The sequence below is a fragment of the Protopterus annectens genome, chromosome 9.part0 (genome assembly GCF_019279795.1).
Source record: "Protopterus annectens isolate FY-2018-M chromosome 9.part0, PAN1.0, whole genome shotgun sequence".
Lineage (NCBI taxonomy): Eukaryota > Metazoa > Chordata > Ceratodontiformes > Protopteridae > Protopterus > Protopterus annectens.
Window position 1 is genome coordinate 756569081 of NC_056743.1, and position 24165 is coordinate 756593245.

The window sequence follows — 24165 nt, forward strand, 5'->3', positions numbered from 1 at the left end:
ATAACAGAATAATTAAACAAAGCATTATTTTTATCATGACTCTTGATAGCATAGAGGTGCTCTTTCATTCTGTCTCTGAGACACCTCATAGGCATGCCAACATAGAAACACTCACATCCTGAACACAATCCAATATATATATAACAGCAGTTGAAGCACAATGAGATCTACCTGGAATTTTTACTCTACACTGAATGTGTGACACATTTATATAAGGTCCCTCATAAATGAGTCTGCACATTGAATAGCCATTACACTTATATGTTTGTTGTTCAAAACTAACTTCCTTTTTGTGTACAAATAAGGGTTCTTTTTCAAAGGCATCACATAAATCTTTGTTACCACTAATTACTTTCCAGTTATTTTATTATACTTTGTTATCTACTGATACATCAAGTTCACACTGTAGAGCACTTTTGTTGTTCTCCTATCACCCAAGAATGAGGTTGGCGTAAGTGGGGTCAATGGTTGCCCCCAAAGCTACTCCTCTTTTTGTTGGTAATAGTTGTTAATAAAGAAAGAAATATTTTCAAGTAAAATTTCAAAGTACAAAAAACTTGTATTGATGCTGCTTTATAGTTATTGTATATAACCAAATAGTTTCTTATATAATCAACCACTTCTTGTTCTGATGTAAATAATGAAACTACAGCAACTGTAATAATAAAATTTTTTGATGGAATAAGAATAACCTATACAAAATGTCCTGATGGTGTTTTAAAAGTTCCATGAGTCTTTAATATGAGACAGTAGTTGTTGTACCAAGGGGTTAAAGACTGAGTCCAAAAATATGGAAATCCCCATGGTAATTGCCCCTCTAGCAGAAACAGTTGGTCTAAATGAGGGGTGGGTTGGGTTCTTATTTATCTTCGGTATTCCAAACAGCATACCTATTCATGGATTATCCTGAATAAAATAAGTGATACAGCTATACATCGTTCTCTTTGTTCATTAATAAATCATATAAGAAATGATTTATAGGTTTATATCTTTTATGTATATCACGCAGAGAAATTTGTTGATACTCGTGTTTGTTGTCTAACATATTTTCCATAGCTGTACGATAATCTTCCACCTCTGTATCCACCAACCCACCCCCTTTGTCTGCTTTCATGAAATGTAAATTGCTTTTCTTACTCAATTCTTTCAAAGCTTGTTGTTCTAAACTGCTTAAATTATGATATCGTTAAACAGCTTTATTGTTAAGAATATATAATTTATACAAAGTGATTCAAAACTTTTTATAGTAAAATATAAGGGAGGATTACATACTGATGGTTTAGACAAACTGTTGTTGTCAACAGCTTTTAAAATTAAATGTAAATTGAGCTTTCATACATAAAATTTAAGCTCAATTTAGTCCTGTGGCTGGGAATATGTTCATAGGTACATACTAGGTTATTGGCCCTAGGTCCTGTACAAGCCTAGCCAAAAAGGTACCTTGGCTTTTGCTACCCAAGAAAACTATTTTCCTGTGCCCCTGTCGAGCAGAGCCACAGAGGTGATCCCCAGGGTGAATTTCCTATTTCCCATCCAGTAATCAAGATTTTTCTTGAAGAGTGCTAATGAGCAGCTTTGTTTGATATAGATAGGTAGTTTGTTCCAGAGTATAGGAAGTGTCTGGGACAGGAATCTATTCCTCCAACATGTTCTGTTTATTGTGGTGACAAGGTTTAGGTCCCTAGATTATATAGCTCAAAGGGATTGGGATTTCTTTAAGTGGAGCATGTCCAACAGCTCTTGGTTTGACTTAGCTTTGTATGTTAGGCAGAGATTACCTCTGAGTAGGCGATATGCGATGGAGTAAAGCTGGAGTTTTTTGAGATGGTCTGTGTAGGGCATCTGTTTGAGTCTGGCAGTCCTCTTTTTGAGGTATTTCTGTGGCCTTTCCAGTTATTGTAGATGTCTTGTGAGGTACATACCAAAAGAGGCATTGTACTCTATAATGGGTCTAATGAGTGATGCATAGAGGGGAACAATGACCTCTTTTTTTCCTGGATGAGAAACCTTTTGTGATGAGGTGTGCCACATAGAAGGATTTCCTGACTACTCTGGCAATGTGATTATCAAATGAGAGACTACTGTCCACCTGTGTCCCAAGGTCTCTTATCACACTTTCGGTGTTAAGTAGACTACCACCTATGTTAGTAGTTCATGGGTACAGAGCTTTTACCAAAGGGGATGACACTGCACTTTTTGGCAATGAGCTTGAGGCCTTGGCTTTGACACCAGGCATCTGTCTCAGTGAGGCCCTTTTGTAGTATGTCCACATCATTAGGAGTTTCAATTATGGCTCCTAGTTTGCAGTCATCTGCGAACTTCATTAGCCAAAGACCTTCTGTGTTAGCCTGTACTTCAGAAAAGTAGATACCAAACAGGACCGGACCCAGGACTAAACCCTGTGGTACTCCTGCTACTTTCACAGTGTGGGTTCTGTCAGTGAGCCAATTTTCAACCCATCTTGTGACATAGGGATTTATACCTAGTTTAGTAAGTTTAGCTATAATTCCAGAGTAGGGGATGGTGTCAAAAGCCTTGGGGAGATCTAGATAGGCTGTGTGAACCACCTTACCCTTGTCTACGGCTTTGGTGACTGCTTCAAAGAAGTCAATCAGGTTTAAGAGACATGATCTGCCTTTTACAAACCCAAAGTGGGTGGGGTCCAAAATTTGGAGATTACCACTGTCTTTGTTTATAAGTTCCATGATGATACCTTCCATGGCATTGCAGACCAGGCTTGTTAGGCTAATGGGGTGGTAGTTCCCAGGGGCCATGGTGGCTCCCCATTTGTGGAGTGGGTTAACCATCACTGTGTGCCATCCAGTGGGCACAAAGCCTGAAGTGAGGACATGATTGAACATGGTGCTTAGGTGGGGTGCCAGTTCATTCTGTAGTTCATGTAGAACGCAGACTGGGATGTTGTCAGATCCCATGGATGCTGTGTTCTTGGCTTTGAAGAGTGTGTTTTTTACCTGTGCAGCCGTGATTACAGAAACTTTGCATTCTTCTGGTATAGAGATGGACCCTTTAGGGCGTGAGGGGGGGTAATATTAGCACTGAATTTATCTGCCAGGATGTTGGCAATATCAGTTGGTTCTGTATATTTAGTGCCATTGTGCTGTAACTTAGAGCAGATCTGAGTGTTGCCATTGAAATTCTTGACATAGCTATAGAATGCTTTGTGGTTGTCTTTAGAATCAGTGGCAATTTTGTTTTCATAGCTACCTTTGAAGGATTTTATGAGGGATCTCAGCTTTTTACTGAGTCTGACCAGAGAGTTCTTCCAGTCATGGGATTATACTCTTTTTTGCAATAGTTTCTTTCTTCTGTTGTAGAGTTTGTTTATGGCAGGGGACCACCAGATTGGCTTCCTTCTTTTAGAGGATAGCATCTTGGTTCTGTTAGGATACCACGACCCATGCACTCGTGTAAGTGATTATAAAGTGCATTTGTGTAGGATTCAGCATTCGTACCTCTATTGTCTGTCTGCATGGGTGTTGTGAAGTTTGCCACTTCTGTCTTAAAAAGCGTGAAGTTGGCTTTGAAGAAATTTATTTTGGTGGTTTCCCTAATGGGGGCTGGGGGAGGGATGTGGATGTCTAGGCTGATTAGCTTGTGGTCGGATCTGACCAATGAGGAATTGACCTCTGGTGTGGAACACCAGTCACCCGTGTTGGTAATGACCAGGTCTAGGATATTGCTGCCCCATGTGAGGTTGTGGATAATTTGATCCAAGGCATTGGAATTTATGAATTCCAAAAAACTTTGAGCAAAAGAGTTGGTACATGAGTAGTTTTCCCAGTTAATGGTGGGGTAGTTGAAATCACCCATTATTAGGGTGTTGGGTTGTACCCTAATATTTTCCAGTGTATCAAGAAATGAAGAGTGGTAATCCCGGGGCATGCCCAGAGTTAATTTCACTTGGATAATCTCAGATGCATTATGCTGAGCAACTTGCCTGGAGGTATGGATATCCTTAATGAATATGGACACACCTCCACCTTTAGTGTTTCGGTCCAGGTTAGTTGGACAGAAGGTGTGGTATGAATTATAGCCTGGTAATGCAAGGGTGCTCTCTTGAGCCTTGAACCAGGTCTCTGTCACTGCACAGATGTCAAAGTTCTCCATTTTAAGGAGTGCCTCGAGTAAATGTATTTTGAGGTTTAGACTTCTAGTATTGAGTAGCATTACCCTCAGATTTTGCTTACTTGTACCTGTTACAGTGGTGAATTTGTCATTTGAACCTTGCCTAAAAAAGGCACTATAGGGTTGGCAACAGCCTTAGCCAGTATCCGGAATCTCAAGGGCGACAGATGCAGGCCATCTCTGGCAAAGCATCGTGGTCTGCCGATCATGTCATCCCAAGCAGACAGATACTGGATCCCCTTAGAATGACACCAGAAGCTTAGCAAATTGTTGAATTCTATCATTTTGTTCTTGTACTGTGGTATCATTCTGGGTGATGGCAGGATGCTACTCAGGGCTAGGGTCATACCTGCCTGGGCTACAAAATCGGATAGCTCCTCCATGTCTCATTTCATGTAGTCCAGGGAGGTACATCTCAGGTCACTCACACCAACATGGACAATGATAGAGTCATATTTGTACTTGTGGAGTGACCTGAGTGTGTGCTTTATGTGGTGGATCCTGGCACCTGACAGGCAGCTGATAGTAACTTTCTCTTTGTTTAGCCTGGTGAGTGTAACATCAGTGTGCCTGAATATAGAGTCACCTATGACTAGAGTGTTGGGTACGTTTTTATACCATACGGGCTGTGGTTGAGTGGCAAGATTATGTGTTATGTGTCATTTGGGTTGTGTTAGGGGGTGGAGGTTGCATGTGTTTCTGCTTTGGAGGTCTATGTTGCTTGAGTAGATTTTTATTGAGAGCCTCCACGAATGTAGGTGTGTGTTTTGTGTTGCTATGTGTGTTTTGGTGGTGTAGGTTTTGAGGGACTATGTGATGAGTGTGGTGTGGTGCAAGTGTTTACATTCTCCTCTTGATTGTCTATTCCAGTCATGGGTGAAGAGAGCTTTGCTTCCAGTTTGGCTATATAAGTGCATCTCTCACAGGTTGTAGTGTTGGGTAGTAGGAGGAAAGGGTTGTCTGTGTACATGAGGCAATTGCTGCATTGACCCAAGATGCCCAGATTCATCAGGTAGACAGGCGAAAACACTGGGAACTGACCCTTAGACATGCCTGGATAGTTCCTTATTTATTAAGTACTAAAAACTGTTTTCCTCTAGACAAGTGAGGAAAGTTGAGTTATGTAGTAATTTGTAGCTTATTTAGTGCTTACAACAAGCTCTAAACAAGTGCTGAGCACAAAGAAACAGATTTGACTGCTAAAACTAAAAAAACTGGCTAGTTCTAAGGGAAAATTTGAAGAGTAGACTTTATGGCGTCAGGAATAGTTTAACCCTAGCTAAGCGGCGATGCATAAAGTGTATTTTTTTTATATAACAGTAACAAATGAGCAAGCTGATTTAAACAAATTAACCGATAAAAAGCTAAAAACTGAGCCCAGTTCCAGCAGTCTTCGATCAGACAAGTTCTAACTGCACACTCCTGCCACTAGGGTGCAGGGGAATCTTTTCCAAAAATAGATGGTCTGGATTAGTGCTCAAGTTATACAAACAAAGCTAGATTCAGCAGGTTTGAATTTAGTCTATGCTACAGCAAACAAGGCATACCAATTTCAGAAAGAAACAGTTCAAATAAGCAGGCATAATAAGCTTTTAACCAGAAATTCCCAGCTCAGAAGGGCAGAATCTACCCTCTCCTCCTACAAGAATGCAGACTACACCTTCTTAATGTAAAATAACTGGCCCGAAGCCCAAGTGCTTAAACCAGAACTAATGCACTCTTAGAATAACAGACACTAAGCCTTCAATCAGCAACTCCCAACTTAGAAGGATGTAAGCTACCTGTCCTGCCACAACAGTGCAGACCACAAACCTTCTTAATGTAAAGTAACTGGTCTGAAGTCCAAGTGCTTCAACCAAAGTCTTAGAATAACAGTTACAATTTAATCAGGCTACTAACAAGCAGTAATAAATGCAGCAGAATAAATGCAATAAAGTAGGAAGAAACACAAATACAGTAAAAGCAGATGAATAAAGTGCAATGTTTTTATATATCAATAGAAAACAAGCAAACTGATTTAAACAAATTACCCAATTAACCAGTAAAAAAGCTCAAAACTGAGCTCTGTTCCAGCAGTCTTCAATTAGACAAGTTCTAACTGCACACTCGCCACTAGGGTGCAGGGGAACCTTCTCCAAAAAAATATGGCCTGGATTAGTGCTCAAGTTATACAAATGAAGCTAGATTCAGCATGCCTGAATCTAGTCTATGCTACAGCAAACATGGTGGACCAATTTCTATTGTGCCAACCCCTAACTGGGAAAAGACAAAAGACAAATTCAAGCCAAACTTTAAAACTTCTAAATGATGGTCATTTAAAACAATGTACTTAACCATGAACACTTAACTTTCAGTAGTAGCAACTTTAGATGTAAAGTCACTTATCTTTTCTTTACTCTGTTCCTCCCCTGACCTCGATTTGAAACACTTGTTGTGTTTCATCCATTTTTTGAATGATAACGGTGCGTTTGGGGTTGCACCATTGTAAAGCTCATGTTCAGAGAACCTTAACGCAGTTGAGGAAAATTTTCATCAAAATTATGTGCAACTAAGTTAGCGTTTGTTCTGATGTTAGTGGGTAACCATTATTTGGAAGTCACATCAATAACTACACCAGTTTCATTTCTTCTTTAAGTCACACACTCCCTTGAATAACTGGAAAGCTTATGTTTAAAATAATGGAGCTGCTCATTGTTGTTCTGCAATAGTTCATTGGTGTTGAATGACTTTAAATTTTAATTTTTATTCTCAGTAACATAAGTAGTTTTAGTTTTATAGGCCAAAAGATCACGCTCGATCTCTTTAAGATTAAGAGCTATCACTTTCTTTTCCTAGTGATCCACACTCACAAATACTCGATAATATTCATAGTTAGTCTCAACTGAGCTAGCCAAAACCTCCTTCAAATTAGTGTCCAAAGTTTCTAATGTGACCTAGTGTTTGGCCATCATTGAACTGTTGTTTTTGGCTTTTTTTTGGGGGGGGGGGGGTTGGAACAATGGATCACCAGTCCACAGATTGATTGGCAGTGGTGTTTTTATGGTGTCAAATTGCTAGCTTAGTGCCCAACCTTCACACAAGGCACACATATATACATATGCACATACCTGCATGTCTTTAAAACTGACTCAACCTCAGGGAGGACATCCAGACTCCGCACAGAAGGAACTCCAGCTGAGAATCAAACCAGAGAACCTTGTACTGTGATGTGACAATGCTAACTGCTACCCCACCAACATTATTATTTTTTTTTGTATTTAAAGTACTGAATGGTGTTAATGATGTAGACCCTTCCTTTGATGAACTAGTGCATTTTTTAATAAAACTGGCATTAAATTCTTAAAATTGTTGTTTTTATCAATAATTTTAAGAATTCAATGTCAGTATTATGAAAAAAATGTATCAGTTCATCAAAGGAATGATCTACATCATTAACTCCATTCAGTACTTTTAAATACCTGTAATCCTTTCAGAACAATTTGTAATTTAACACACTGTTCAAAATACTTGTTTTCTATGGAGAGGTCATGATATTTCTTCAGCCCCTTTTCTAATTTGGCTATCAAATGTTCAGCATTCTGTCCATTGTTCTATGTTTTTGTAGATGACATTAAGGACAGAAGTAACATCTTTTTAGGAACAAGCTGTAGGAAACTAAATACTTTACTGTCTCACCTCCTTCAAAGAAATCACTCCCTGAAAACATTTGTTGAAAGTAAATTACAACCAGACTTCTGCAATTCTCTCAGTCAAATAGACAAGTCTCGCCTTGGTGCCCAGGCATAGGGTATAGAGATAAAGTAAATAAATTGTTATCTGATGTGCCTGCCATCAGTTGAAAAAGCCACCAGTAACAAATGAACAACAATAGATGAGGCAAGAGTGAAGTTAAAAGAACTAACAATAGAAAAGCATTCTCTGAATGACACAAAGGAACCGGTACTAGTAAAATTAGCATAGTATCTTTTAATATCTGCTTTCATAACACTTCATCAGAATAATGCAAAGTTAAAACACACCATTTGTATACCGTATATACTCAAAAAGCAAGCAATAGCATAGATTAAATTACAAATAAGGGTTCTTTTTCAACAGTATCAAATAAATCTTTGTGACCACTAGTAACTTTCCAGTTTTTTTGTATTATATTCCTAATACTAGAAATGTCTACTGATATATCAAGTACACACCATGGAATAATTTTTTTGTTACCTCCATCCCCAACTATCTCACCATTGCCCTTATTAACCTTATTGCTTGAAAAAAAACATCCAATAAAATTGGTTTAAACAACACATACCTCTTCTCTCGGACCTCTTGTGCTGTTTTCTTTAAAAACATCTGGGCTGATCCTCTATTTGCAAAAAAAGAGTTACAATAAAATACACTTCTTCATCAAATAACTCATTGTTAGTTATCATTTGAGAAGGCCTGATAAACAGTCCTCTAGGTATGTTGGTTTCTATATTGTGGGTGTGGTTACTACAATAATGTAAGTAGCTGTTAGAAAAAGAACCAGGTAGAGAAAAAAGAGGTTGAATGGCAAATAAAGATGAAAGCAGGTTATCTGCCTTGTTTAAATGAACATATTGACATCAAATATTTTTGAAAGAAAGGAAACTGTGTGATAAAACAGTAAACAAGTAGGTTAAGATGGTTTTGATTGTTTAATTGAATCTATGCTATTGGTTACATTAGCTGGACTAAGATTAATCTCTTACCTTCCAGAATTCTCTGTTAAAACATATACATTTAATTAGTTATAATAATACTGTCTCACATACATATATATCTCTTTTCTGTCCATCAGGATCCACTGTTGATGCATTTTTAACACAAGCAACTTTACAAATACATTATTAATGCAAGCATCTGTACAAATCAGTGTGATAGTCAAATGACATAAAATTCTTTACAAAACACTTGCACTGCCCTAGTCTTCCTTGCAGAGATGGCACTACCGCATATCATCGCATCTCTCTCCCCTTTGAAGACTGAAACTAGCTTTTCAAGTGACACTGGAAAAACATTGCATGAGGGAAATGGGCCTGCCTGGAAACAGATTAACCTATACCCTGTCTTGAGAGCCCATCTTCATTGGCATTTCTGATCCCACTATGATGCTGCACTGTCATATATGCCTGCAACCCTAGATTCCACCCTAATAACTTGGCATTTTGCTGGCTGCCATGATGTAACCATGTTAAGGGATTCTGATCTGTAACCACAGTGAATTTTCTTCCATAGAGATAGGGCTGAAGTTTCTGCAGTGCCCATATTATGGCTAGACATTCTTTTTCTATAGCTACATAACATTTCTCCGAGGGCTGGAGTCTACAGCTGAGATATACAACTCCCTCTGAGGAATCTTTGCTGAGTACAGCCCCCACTCCATGGTTTGACGCATCCACCTACAGAACAAATTCTTTGCTGTAATCTGGACTGGCTAACACAGGGGGTCCTTCCAAAACCCCTTTAAGCTTTTGAAATGGTGGCTCACAGGCTGGGGTCCACACTACCATATCTGGCCGTTTTTTTGATATATATATATATATATATATATAAAACTTTGTCAAAAGGTCAACTTGTTGAATGGAAAGAAGCTGCAACAACTAATTCAAAAACATCTTGGCTTTTTTTCTGTGGGGAATCACAGTGCAGTGGGGCTCAACAAATTTTCCAGTAGGTTGCTGTTTGACTGGTTGTGTTAGATCTGTTGTAGTTCGATATTGGTGTACTAAATTTCAATGAAAAACTCAAATATCAGCATTCAGGAAGTTGACCAGGAAATGCCTTGACTCTGCACTTTATTCATACCTTAAAGTGTTTGGGATTATTATCTTTTAGTAAATTAGAGATAGACCTGAGAATGATACTGCCTGGAGTAATGGCTCTGCAAACAAAGCACAATAGTCCATAGTGCTACTTGGTGTCTCCTACGCCAGTCATCTAGTCCCCCAGAAATTTCAAAAATTGTGGATCTGATTTGATCTAACTAATCTGTCAGAAGCTTGAAGGACCTTGATGTGATGTCTAATGCTAAACCTAGAAATGTCACTTCTTGACTCATCAATTTCTACTTATTCTCAGCCAAGTTATCCCCAAGTTAGCACAAAGGTCCTTGAATATTGGCATCTCCTCAGCAGCCCTTGCTTTGCCTTCCCCACTGTCAGTAAATCATCTAAATAATGAACAGTTGATTGTCAGGGTGCTTTCTGCTGTCAACAACAATGTATGGTCATGCTGAATACCTCAAAAGTGGCACAAACTTCTAGGTACCCATTGGAAATTGCCATATCAAAAAAGAGATTGCCATTATACTGGAAACCTAACAGTGGCCAGTCCTCTTGCCTGATGCAAAGCAGGTGAAAAGCCAACTAGGTATCTGCTTTACAAAAGCAGGGATTAAAGCACCTCAAGATCAACTCCACCGCTTGCTCCAGTAAAGAATTGTCAACTTTAGATTGTTCCTTGTCAGTGAAATCACTGACAGACAAACCCTTAAGGTGAGAAAGGTGGTGAATAAATCCAACCTCCCCATCCTTCCTTTTAGGGATTAAGTCTACAGAGGAAATTTTAAAAGCAGGCCAGAAGAAGTAGGAAAAGGGGCCCATTACTCTGCCAGTTAATAGCTTTTTCTCATTTAATCTCAACACAATATCCTCATAACCCTTAATAGATGATAGATTCCTAACTGATGAAGAATCTAAGGGAACTGAAGATCCAGTCTTGAACCTGTTTCCAAATCCTTCAGTAAGAAAAGTGGCAGCTTTAATGTCCAGGTACTGAAACAAACTATCTAGTCTGGTTGAGGAGTGAGGATGCTTGCCATACTGAGTTAATTTGAGAAAAGGCAGAGATACTGCCATGATACAGAGTCAGTTTGCTATATGTAGAGTGGCCTCCTTTAGCCCAATATTAAACTAATGGATAACCCTTACCACAAGAAGACCATAAATGGGCAAACTTACACACAGGCCAAAAAGACTTGCATTGTTGAATGCCCACAAAATTTGTTTTCACCTTGACTTCTAGCTGAAGCTTCATTCTCAAAAAGTATTTGGCTACCTAATGCCCAAAAAAATAGGTGAGCAGTGGTAGTGCTTGACTGTGATTATTTTCCTCTATAATGTCCATAAATATCATAAAATCTAATGACCCAGTTCCTAGTCACAGTCTTGTCTGAGGCTTTTTTCCCAATGGCAGCTAAGGCTACCATTAGGATTTTTGCCTTGGATTCTCAATGTTGATTATATGATGAATATCACCAGCATCAACTAAATCAAATATTTACACAAAGTCCCCCTTACAGATTTTCTACTTCATGTTCATTGGGATGAGCACAGCAATGCAGGAAGCTGGATAAGGGTTTATCAGAACCATGAGAGAAAAAAACTGAGTGATAGTGAGGAAAGGGTTAGTGATCTGGTCTCTCTTTCCAGAATAGGAGGAACATCCCCAGTTTACTGGAATAGTAAAGGGGATGGTGAAGCAGGTCCAGGGGAAACCTTACCTTGATTACTAGTAGACAATGCAGGTATAACACCAAAATTCCTCTGCAGGCTACATCAAATATTCTCTCCTACCCTTTTCAGGAAGTGAATTGAAAAATATTTTAAGGTATTCATCTACTGTCTTCTCCCTAGCCTCTATTCTGAATTGAGATGCCCCCCCCCCTTATGTCATTACCTGCAATGTCAGCTGTGCCATCTACCACAAAAGTTGTAATCTCTCCTTGAAGCTGAGGTGTTTTATTTAGCCCTTGTCCATGTCTTCTTTAGAGGGTAAGATCACCAGCATTGTCTTCTCCTGGGCAGCTGACACTGATCTTTTCCATTCTGTCTCTGAGCTTTCTCTAAATCCAAAAATAAACATTATCTATTGGGTTACCCAGTGCTATTTGTCTTTCAGCACTTGAGGAGACAAAGAACTTGTAATTAAAATTTGAGAGATTCATAACTTGAGAGAGAAGAAAAAAAATCACCTTGCTTCTTATGAAACAATCATCTTTCCATAAATAATCTAATATAGCCTAGATACCTAAATGAATAACATATTAAATGAATTATTTTCCCAATGTTATTTTAATTTCTTTTTTTTTTCTTTAGATTTTATACTAAAGTATGAATAATTGCCTGCACTACTAGGATTTAAAAGTCAATATAAAATGACTATTAATCAGAAGGATACGCTTATAGGTTCATAGGAGTTCAGTAGGCTAATGGCCCTAGGGCCTTTACAAGCCTAGCCATGTAAAAAGCTGAGTACTCTTATTGATCATAGTTAAATGTTCGTTGTTAGTAAAGTAATTCTGTGATTATCACCAACTGTCTATGTCCATGAAGGACATAGGTGCCACTTAAAGGGTGAATTCATGGTCACCCATCCAGTTGTCATGGCTGCACTTGAATAGGGTCATTGAGGAGCTCTGCTTCACATGGAATGGGAGCTTATGTCAGAGGAGTGGCAATCATTGGGAGAAATCTCTCTCTCTCCATCATGTTCTGTTAATGTCATAGCCTAGGTTGAGATCCCTGGAGTGAGTTATTTTTGCCCCATTTGATTTGTGGATGTGCAGCATTTCCATTAGGGCAGGGTCCAAGACAGCTCTGTAGGCCAGGTACAGGTCACCTCTCAGCAGCCCATATCTTACAAAGTACAGTGACAGGGCTTTCATTCTTTTCATGTATGTCATGTTTTGGAGATCCTGGATTCTCTTGGTTTGAAACCTCTGTGGTCTCTCCAGTTGCTGCAGGTGTCTGGTGAGGTAAATACATTGTACTCAATTAGTGGTCTGATAAGGGTTGACTACAATGGAGCTATAACCTCCCTGGTCTTGGATGTGAGGTCCTTATTTATGAGATGCATGATGTAGAATGTTTTTCTTACCACTACGGACACATGGTGATCGGAGTTTAGATTGCTAACAACCTGTGTTCCAAAGTCTCACATCACTGAGTTTGAGCTTAGAGGGGTGCTGTCTATATCATAATTAGCAGGGGTTACTTATTTGCCAAAGGGGATAATGAGGCATTTTTTGCATTACATTTTAGTTCCTGAGTTTGGCACCAGTTATTTGGCTGTGTCAGCCCTTTCTGTAATATGTTAAAATCATTGGGGATTCCTTGGTGGTGTCCAGTTTACAGTAATCTGCAAACTTGGTAAGCCACAGGTCATTTACCTCCACGTGGAATTCAGAAAAATAGATTCCAAACAGTAGAAGGTCCAGCACAGATCATTGTGGTACCCCACTGGTAACTGTTCTATTGGTGGAGATGGACTCCCCAACTTTGACAGTGTGTGTTCTGTCAGTGAACCAGTTGGCTACCCATCTCATAATGTATGGGTTATTCCCCAGCTGGAAGAGTTACTCTCTGATACCTGAATGGAGGATTGTGCCAAAGTCCTTGGCTAAATAAAAATAGGTGATATGTACTGCTTTGCTCTCATCCAGGGCTTTGGTGACATTCTCAAAGACGTCCACTAGGTTTAGTAAGCAAGATCTACCCTTGACAAAACCAGACTGAGTTGGATCAAGAGTTTGAAGGTCGCCTGTGTCCTTGTGGATAAGGTCCATGCTGATTCTTTCCACTTCCTTGCAGATAAGGGTGGTTAGGCTTATGGGTCAGTAGTTCCCAAGGTCAGTTGATGTGCCTCATTTGTGCAAGGGGGTTACTGTTGCTGTTCTTAACTTTGCCAGGATAAAGCCAGTTCTAAAGAGATTGCAAAGTGGATCAACTAGGTCTTGTTTTACATCACTTTGTACGCAGCCTGTGATGTTAACTGGTCCCACAGAGGCTGTGATTTTAGCCTTGGACAGTGCTTGTGTGACCTGTTCTTTGGAGATACTTGATAGAAGACTGGTGTCAGGAATGCTTTGAAGTATGTCTGGAGGGGACAGTGGGGTGAAGTTATTGCCAAATCTGTTGGTTAGCAGGTTGGCAATTTCCTCTGGTTCAGTGTGAGTGGTACCGTCCACTATAAATCCGGCACAAAGCTGGACATTCCCTTTTGGGGTTCTGATATAGCTATAGAATGCCTTATGATTGTCTTTGGTAGGAATGCTAATTTGCCCTTGTAGCTAGCCTTAGAGGAATAACAAGATACCTGAATTGATTGTTCAAGTTGTAGAGGGTATTCTTCCTCTGTTGAGTAAGTTTCCTCCTGTTCTTAGGTATCAGTTTCTTTTTTTGTTGTATAACATATTTCTACTTACAGTCCACCAGAGTGGCTTTTTCTATGGGAAGACCTGGTTTTGTTCCTGTTAAGTACAGCTGAGTCAATGCATTTGTTTAAGTAGCAATATAGGGCATTTGTGTATTCCTCTGCATAGGAGTCATTGTTGGCTATGTTGGCAGGGGCTCTGAAACTTTTTATCCCATCGCTTAGTAGGTGATAGTTTGCTTTGGAGAAATTTTTCAGTAATCTTCCTTCTATGGAGGTGTCAGGTTTGATCTTTACTTCAAACAAAAAAAAATGATGGTCTAATCTTACCAGGGAGGGTAACACACAGGGGTAGTGCAGTGACCCCCCCCCCATGTTAGTGTGCACTAGGTCCAGGACATTTGAGACCCTTGTGGGGGTGTGAACCAACTTGTTCCAGGGCATTTGAATTAACAAAGTCCAGGAACCTTATATTGATTGTGTTTGTGCTCATGTAAGTTACCCATTCGATGGAAGGATAGTTGAAATCTCCCATGACCAAGGTGTTTGGCTGTATACTGAGTGACCCTAGCACGTCCCAGTATATGATGTTCTTATCCTGGTTCATGGTGGGGGACCTGTAGCTAGCAATGATGTGGCAGGGTATTATATCTATAGTTAATTGGACCTGGAGATGCTCAAGAAAGTTGTACTATTTCACCAGTATCAAAGATAGGTACACCTCCACCTTTTGTTATCTCATGCTCATTCTGGGGTCTGAATGTATGAAAGGCATTGTAGCTTTGTATGACCATGGTGCTCTCATTGGCCCTGAACTAGTCTCAGTGGCACAAATGTCAACATCTTCCAAAGTGAGAAGTGTTTCCAGGGAGTGCAGTTTACTATTTAAACTCCTATCATTAAGTAGCATAACCATGAGCTATTCTTTACTGAATTTCTTTATGTCAGAAATGTTGTTGAGTGGGCATTGCCTCAAAAAGGCAATATGGGGGAGGCAAGTATCTTTGCCAGTATCCAAAAGCCTTGAGGAGACAGGTGAAGGCCATTTCTGGCAAAGCAGCTTGGACCGTCTATAATATCTTCCCAGGCAGACAGATACTGGATCCCCCTGGAGTGACAGCAAAAGCTTAGCCAATTATTGAAATCAGTCATTTTTGTTTTTTTGTCTGTATTGTGGCATCATCCAAGGTGAAGGTAAAATGCTGCTTAGGGCTATGAACATACCTGCCTGGGACAGATAATCTGAGAGTTCAGTCATGCCTCTATCCATATAGTCCAGAGAGGTACATTTCAAGTCATTCATAGCAACATGTACTATAATAGAGTCATAATGGTAATTGTTGCTGAGCGACTTGTGTGCATGTGTAATTTGATGGCTCCTAGCACCTGACAGGCAGCTGATCGTGACCTCCTCCTTGTTCAACCAGGTGAGGGGAACATCTGTGTGTCTCACTTTTGAGTAACCTATGACCAGAATATTAGGTTTTGAGATGTTTTTCCTAAGAGGCTTAATTGTTGAAACACTGATATGTGTTATGTGTAGTGCTGGATTCTGTTTGTGTACCAGTATGTGTATGTTGTTTACACTTGGAAAGTCTGTGATCTTTTGGTAGGCTCTTAGTGAGTACCTCCACATATGTGGGATTATGTGTCTTGACATTATCTTGAACAGAGGTGGTTTCTTTGTTCTGACAACCTGTTGTATATCTTGTTTATAGATATGGGAGAACACTGATTCTAATTTCATGGTATAGTTACATTCTCACATACTGTATTTGCTTGTTTAGGAGCAAGTGCTTGTCAGTAAACATGAGGCAATTGCTACGTCGCCTCAGGATGCCCATGTCAATCAGGTTGGCTGGATAAATGGCAGGAAACTGTCAACCTATTATGGCAGGTATATATTGTAGTAACTGGTAGGAATGGGCTCGATGGACCAGGGTTTGCTTGTGAGACTAACAAAGGGGACTGTTCTGTAGAGAGCTAAGAGTGGAAAACTGTGTTAGCACCTCAGAATGTGCAGCTGAATTGCTCGCTGGGACGCAATGAGCAACTGCATTGCACACAGAGAGGCAATAGACCTAAGGTGGGCTCTCTAGCTGATATGAAGGGAAAAATTGCATTTGCATCTATACACGGCAGTGCTGAACTCCAGTGCACAGCGTGCAGCTATGAGTAAACACGGTGCTTAAATACAAGTGAAGTTAAACAGTTTTAATGCAAACTAACCAATGGGAAAGAACAAAACTGTAGCTTATTCCAACAATCCCCACTCAGATGGGTCCTGGGATGCACACTTCTGCCACAAAGGTGCAGGAGGGCCTTCATAATATAGGATGGCTGATTTTAGTGCTCAATTAATACCAAACAGCCTAGACTAATCAAGTCTGAATCTAGTCTATGTATAAAATGCAGAAGTACTAGAAATACAAAATCCAGAAAAACATAGTCACAGCAGTAGAACAGCAAAAAAATGAAGCAGCAATTAGTCAAAATGAGGTTGGAAAAAGTGCAGTGCAAGCTTAGAATATACTTGTATTTATATTTTTTGAACAAAGTGGATGCCTTGGATTTAGTTCAGATTCACTCCAGATCTCTGGCTAAGGTCGCAAAACTCAGAGCAGCTCTGCCAAACTAAGTCTGAGCTTGGATGAAGTATTTAATGCCTGTGAGAAGCCGTCCAGCTAAGCACATACTTATTGCTACATTCATTGTCACCAGACAGTGTCAAAACACCATACAACGTCTGAGTGTAGTGTTGCCACAAGATTCCAGAACATGATACTCCTGTTTTTAGAGACATTCATGTACTAGCCCAAACAAAATGACAGGAAATCATTTAACCAAAACATGCAATAAGAGTCATGAACACTACAAAGTGGTGATAGTTGCAAAACACCAGGAATGCAGTATTCAAAAACCTTAATTCCCTCTGAGACTTAGTTCTTAGCCTTCAACCAAACAGGGACAAAGTTCAACATAAAAATGTACAACAGAGACACATTACAACACATGTTATGATCACTACTAGGCACAGACATAAAAGATGACTGATTTATCTATATTACCTGAATTAAAAGGTGAGTCTTTCCGAGCTAAAGCTTGTGCTCTCATTCCTATTAATTATTATTCATACATTTTAGTATTAGTTTATTATTAATATATTTGCCTCCTTCAATCTAAAGTTATCTGTTTTAGGAAAAATGAAGACTACCTAAGTCCTGTCACTGTCATTCAAACCCATTCCATGCTTATGGTAACCAGCTTTCTCTTGCTACTCCCCTGGACCACAATGCCACTCAGATGAACTAAATATTGCCAGAATAGCAACGCCCAAGTTAGCATGTATAGCCCAATGTAAAAGATGCCGGAACACATCCCACTGAAAATCTTATGTCCATTAAAATTCTTAGGTAACTGACACAAAAATGAAGCAAAGTCATACAACAAATGAGAGCTGATAGAAACAAACCTTGCAACACAGAAACTGCAGCTACAACTATAGTCCACCACACCATTGTACAAACGTTGCGAGTCATATACCTCTCAACCTCTTAGCACCAGAAACGTGACAAAGAATTAAAATGGGGGGGGGGTCACAGGCCCCCAAATAGGGACAGATTTTAACTACCGCACTTATAAACTTAGGAAACTGCAGTGTATTTGTGTTAGCATGCCTTATCCAAAGGATATGAAGTTTGAAACTTCAAACCTCAGCAATTTGCCAGAAAACCACAAATTTTATGAGAAACAGGCCAAAATGTGAGGTAAAAATCTGGACTTTCTGTAATGATATGGACAGTTGAGAGGTACAGTGAGCAGGAGCACAACCATGAAATCAGAACCCCCCCCCCCCACAGCACCAACAACTACCTTAAACCCAGTGATTCTTTCCAGCTCCATTATAGCAACTGACCAGAAACTTGATGCAAATATTCAGACATAGTATGAAAGCCTGGGCAGCCAGGCTAGAGTCAGGACTAAAACCCTAAGTCATTGAAGACAAACAATCATGAAACAATACTTGTATTTTTTTTTTTTTAATCACAATACTTTTCTACAAGAGATGGCATCTCAAAAAAAATAACTAGCAGCAGAACCTGCCTCTATGATCACTGACAGATGGCTTCATTTCCTGAAGGACATTGACATTCTGATCCGGTCCTGTGATGATCTGAGCCACTGCCAAAACTGTGCACATAGCAAGCATAGCTGGCATGAAACAGAGGACAGCAGCTTCTTGTTCTTCCCGCACTCAACTCATGGATAATCAGGCTAACAGGTAAACCTTTCTTACTTTCAACACAAGAAGACTTAAAATACTCCATTCTTGTTAGAAATTCTAAGGAAATGGTAAAATAACAAAAGAAGCAGCAGCAAGAACAGAAGTGGAAAAGGACTTTGGCATAGCTACATCAAGTACAATAACCTAAGGCTGAGTAAGCTGTGTGAGATTCAAGTACAATAACCTAAGGATGAGTAAGCTGTGTGAGATTCAAGTACAATAACCTAAAGATGAGTAAGCTGTGTGAGATTCAAGTACAATAACCTAAGGCTGAGTAAGCTGTGTGAGATGCAGCAAACAAGGCTAATGAGGTGCTGTGATGCACAGCAATGAAAAAATATAACTGAAAGCAAAAATACATTATTGCTTTATTTGTCTTGAAGTAAAACAATATCTATTTTATCTTGTATAGCTGTGTACTTTTGAAGGAGGTACTGAAGACTGAAAAATGTGATGGAATCAGTACAGTCATCAATGTTCAGGAGTTTATCATAAAAAATGAATTTGATAAAAATTCACTGTCTGAAGTTACATAGTTGAAGTCCCTTTGGGATCAAAATTTAGTGAGCATCATGCAACAAAGTATACAACTTGTACAAGTTAACTATTAGAAGTGGAGAAAAATAATTACTTAGTTATAGAGTATTTTATCTGTGCAAGAGGAAGTAAAATGGCAGGAATCTAAAGAACTCCTTAGCAAGTAAACATAAAAGTAATGTATGTCTCAAAATGGGTTCCCTATTATATGATCAAACTTGAAAGCAAGAAACAGCAAAATACCGAAACGGCATATAAGCGAATTCTTTCCCTGGGAAAGAAATCGCTTGGCAGCCTTCATTATGTTGCCATTTTCTTCACTGTAGTGCAATATCGGAGTTGGTATATTTAAGTAGGGGGTGTGGAGGGGGGGCGGGAGCGAAGCAACGTTTTTTTTTTTCTTTTTTTTTGGAACAGCGATTTTTTTCCCTGTGAAAAAAAAATTGCTGTTCTAAGTGTTCGGGATTGTAAGCTTTCACTTACATGGGGTCGATAAATCAGTGTTCACTTTTTTAAGCGTTCGCTGATTTAATATAGACCCTCAAAATGGACAGTGCTCATCCTTATGCTCCAGATTAACTGTTTTACATCTGATTAATTATCGTCTTTGTTAGCTTCTGTTAAACTGTGATTAGGCAATGTACTATTCATTTCATGATGCAAAACATGATGTCTATAAACAAGATGCAAATGATATCCTACATTTGTGAATTTGTAGCATAGTAAATCCTGTATGCAACTTTCTGAAAGCTAAAATAAAAAGGCTGAAGTTCATAAAGGAGATGTAAATTGTCATTGTCTTTTCTGAGTACTTTTGAATAACATGTATTTTAGAAACTATTATACTAGCAATGATCCACAACAAAAGAAAATCACAGCAAAGCTGCTCTGTGAGGAATGCCTCATTAAAGTTAATAAAGCCTTTACCAACTGTTTTATATAACTTTTCTATAACACCTTTTTCACTGATTATTGATGATTATGCAGGAAATTATATTTAGTAATTTTTATAAGTACCACTAGAAAATATACATACACTGAAACTAAATGATATGCTAAACATCTGTATGGTGAACATAAACCATGTTAATGTGAAAATTGTTCATGCATGGATATAAAGTTATGTTATATGTATGTGTTATATATTATAATTCTAACTTCTGATAATTACTGCAAATGGCTCCTATCCTTAAAATATATCTTATGGTGTTTTTTTATTTATCTGTTGTTATTTACTGGTATGATTTTATGAATATAATTTAAATTATTAAACCATAATTTTCAAAAAGTTAGTTTTCGCAATATGAAATAATGAAAAATAGGTCTATAATACAAATTCTGAAATAATGCAAAGAGAAATTCTACATGTGTATGTTATCGATTAAGGTCTCAAGAAACATATAACAATGTATATGTATCTGTATGAACTACTGTCACAATCTAGCTATACTCAAATAAATGGGCTTATGGGTGAAAAGCCAAGGAAAACATAGTTAAGCCTTAATAATGGAGTGATTTACTTTCCGTCATCATCACAACTGAATTAAAATTAGTTATGGGAAAAGATAAACCATTTTCTAGAATTGCTTATGAAACTAAAATAGCATGCTTTCTAGAGTGGTTAATTATTTTTCCTTTCTTTGCTCATGTTTGATGATTCATTCGATGACTGTGCAGTGACAATGTTATGAAAGTGTGGTTATTGAAGTACACCCCTGGTAATACGTGGTGATCACACAGCATGATATCCATTTCCTGAGAGACTCATAGACAGTCACCAGTAGCTCGCCTCAGCAGCTGTTTGATAAATCAGTGATGACATGCAGTCTAACCTTCTGCCAATTAATGATGTTTTTCAACTGACTCCAAATGGCATTCAGAAAAGTTCATCAGGACAAAGTGATGGACATTTAAGCATTTAAACTAGTTACTTGAGGATAAACTGTCATAAGTCATTAGAACTGTTTAAGGAATGAAGCAGGAGACTAACCCTCTAAGCTTTTCAGATGTGGCTCATATGCAACTAGCAGATCTTTCTGTCTCTCATACTTCAAAGAGTGAAAAAAGATAGAGACCTGCCAGAAGAAATTACATATCACACGCTAATGCATCACAGACCAAAGTACTAAAAGCATTTTTGCACAGACAGTGACATTTCATATTCCATTAGGTCTCACATGTCCTTTAATTAATTATCTTGTGAAGCCATTTTCAGCATCTGCTGTTTATTGCACCTCAGGAATGCACAGAAGGTTTGAAGGACATTTTCTCTCATGGAACCAGGGCTGTTTGATGTGATCTCTTTTAAGATACAGCTGAGCTGAAAGCCTCCTTTAGTTCAGTCATGTGTAAAGGTTTAATATTCTCATATGAGGAGAATTTGTTATTAGAAAGAAAAAAGCTTTTCTCAGAAAAAAAGGTAACTATTAAATGCAGAATGTAATCTAAATCAAATGCTGCTTTGAAATACCAAGATTAACTGGTTTCCAACACTATCATATTGGCTTCACTGAAAAGTATAGGTTAGTGTTTTCTTAAAAAGGCAACATTTTTTTTATCATAATTGTTTTTATTTGAAAACAAAATTTCCAGCAGCAATAACAATTTACATTTTTAAGTATATCACTTTAACAGAGCTAGAAATATAAAACTTAACGGAATAAATCTATGTACACTATTTAGAGCAAAAAACAAAACTGCAGGCATTGACAAATATAGGGACCATCTAAGGTTCATACAGATGATAATGAGCATTGGTGAACGTTAGCTTTGTGGCATTCAGTCATCAGAACAATATCATTACAAAAATGTAAATTGTGTTAACTTTACTGCACATTAGTTAAAAATAAATGAAATAATGTTTAATGTGCAATGTGCAAATTACAATGTTTTCCAAAAGAAAAGTCAAGTGAATGGACTTTAGAAAGAGAAGGGGATAAAGAATTGAGAGATGTAAATAAATTGCTAATAAACTGTTAATACGATAGCAAAGATGAGATAACAGAATATTGTAAAGTGTGTGCAAGGTACTACTTTAGAACACTGAAAACTCAAAATGTCGATTGCTCACATTAGCGAATAATCAGGGAAGTCGATGTTTTTTTGGGATCGCAGTACAGTGAAGATCAGTATATTTGCCCTTTCCTCACTGTAGTGCTATCTCAGAGTAGGAATATATATTTAGCAGAGGATGTGGGGGGGGGGGGCTCAGCCCCCCACAATAGCGATTTCGAGTTCCTGATTATTCGCTTATGTGAGCATTCGATATTTTGATTTTTCATTGTTCTGACATAAACCCGTGTGCTATGCCTAACAAAACTATACCTATAGTGTAATCTCTGGCCCAGTTTTGGGGATTTATAATCTGTTTCCTGTTACAGTAACAACCATTTTACCAGACAGCTGAAACCTACTGCTCTTTGATATGTTGTTATATTGTACCACTGCAATTCTACATTGCTTGATGTGCAGTATCATACCGCTCAACCATCCAGAGTTTTGCAGAATGCCCAGATTTTTGCCTTATATGTTTTGGTCTGTTCCTTATAAAACTTGTGATTGTCTGCCATATCACTAGGATGATCTCTGGAATGAAGTCAATAAATAATTACATACATTTGAGTTTCAAACTTCAAATCCTTCACAAAAATGTATCTTAACACAAACCTTGTTATTCTATCACATTTCTAAGTTTAAAAGAGCAAATATGTAAACTCTGCCCCTATTTCTGGGTCATTGTCCCCCCATTATGTTGGGCTTTGTCAAGATTTCTTGCACTAAGAGGTTGAGAGCTATGATCATGTTCTGTGTGTGCTGAGTCAGGATTGACATTTTCTGCATGTGGTCTTTGCCCTTTTATATTAAACAAAAAAGAAGTGGGTGGGGTGATACAAAGGGCCACAAAACATTATTCTGAATTTGTTTCTTTGTACAATTAATGAAACTGAATTTTTAATTGAAAAACTGCAATTCAGAACAGGTAGTTTGGTAGTTTTTTTTTTTTGGAATGGCAATTATCTTAAATAATGTCAACCCGACATCAACGCTACATTGCATTCACAAATACAAAGTAACACATGCAGGTGGACACACACAAACATCAGCAGCATTCATCATGACATTATGTGACAATGATGAGTATAAAAAAGAGATATTACTTTAGTGAACAGATTTTTTTTAGTAGTTTGGCAACCCTTATCATATGGGATAATATTCTAAATAAAAGACCAGTACTGTGCAGTTAGCTAGGAAGGAAAGCAATCCATAAACTCACTTCAGTTCTCTATTTCCCTGCAAGTATAAGGTGGCAACATTAGGTTTGCAATACAACTGTTATACGTGGACTATATTTTTCTCAGCTGCCTTGATAAATTATTATTACTACAGCATTCCTGTTATCAAATATAATCAATTTTTATCTAAGTTTCTGAAGGGATAAATACCATCCCCTAACAAAGTTCACAACAACAACTATGTTGGTTGTCAGATTTCCCTGTATAGCTTTTTTTACTTTCAGTGCTTTTTTGTCTGACAGAAAGCATAGCACTCACTTATGCATCCATCAAAGACATTACAAGACTTTGCTAACAGTTTTGAACATAAATGTGCAGGGCATTTTTTTCCACTCCTCATTAGTGTTTAGTTGCAGAATTGTAATCGAATTATAAAAGGTAAAAAAGAAATACAGGAAATTTCCAAGAAAAATATAAACCTAAGCAAACAGATAAATAAGTTGTAGCCGGACTAGACATCTGGTGGTGTGAACATTGCATTTAGATAATGGTCAATGTTACTGTGACCTTGATTACATGTGCAAACAATAGGAAAAAAGATGGATATGAACTTTTTCTGAAGAGGCATTATGTATTCCTACCATACATGGTTTGGGATGTGCCAGGCAATAGTGTCCAGATTGCTTGTCCTACTTGCCAATATAAAGCTCAATTTAGTTTTCCTACTGTCCTTACCATACAAGTTGCTTAGTTGCTAATTTGTATGTTTCAGTAAAGGATATTCCATTTTTAACTCAACTG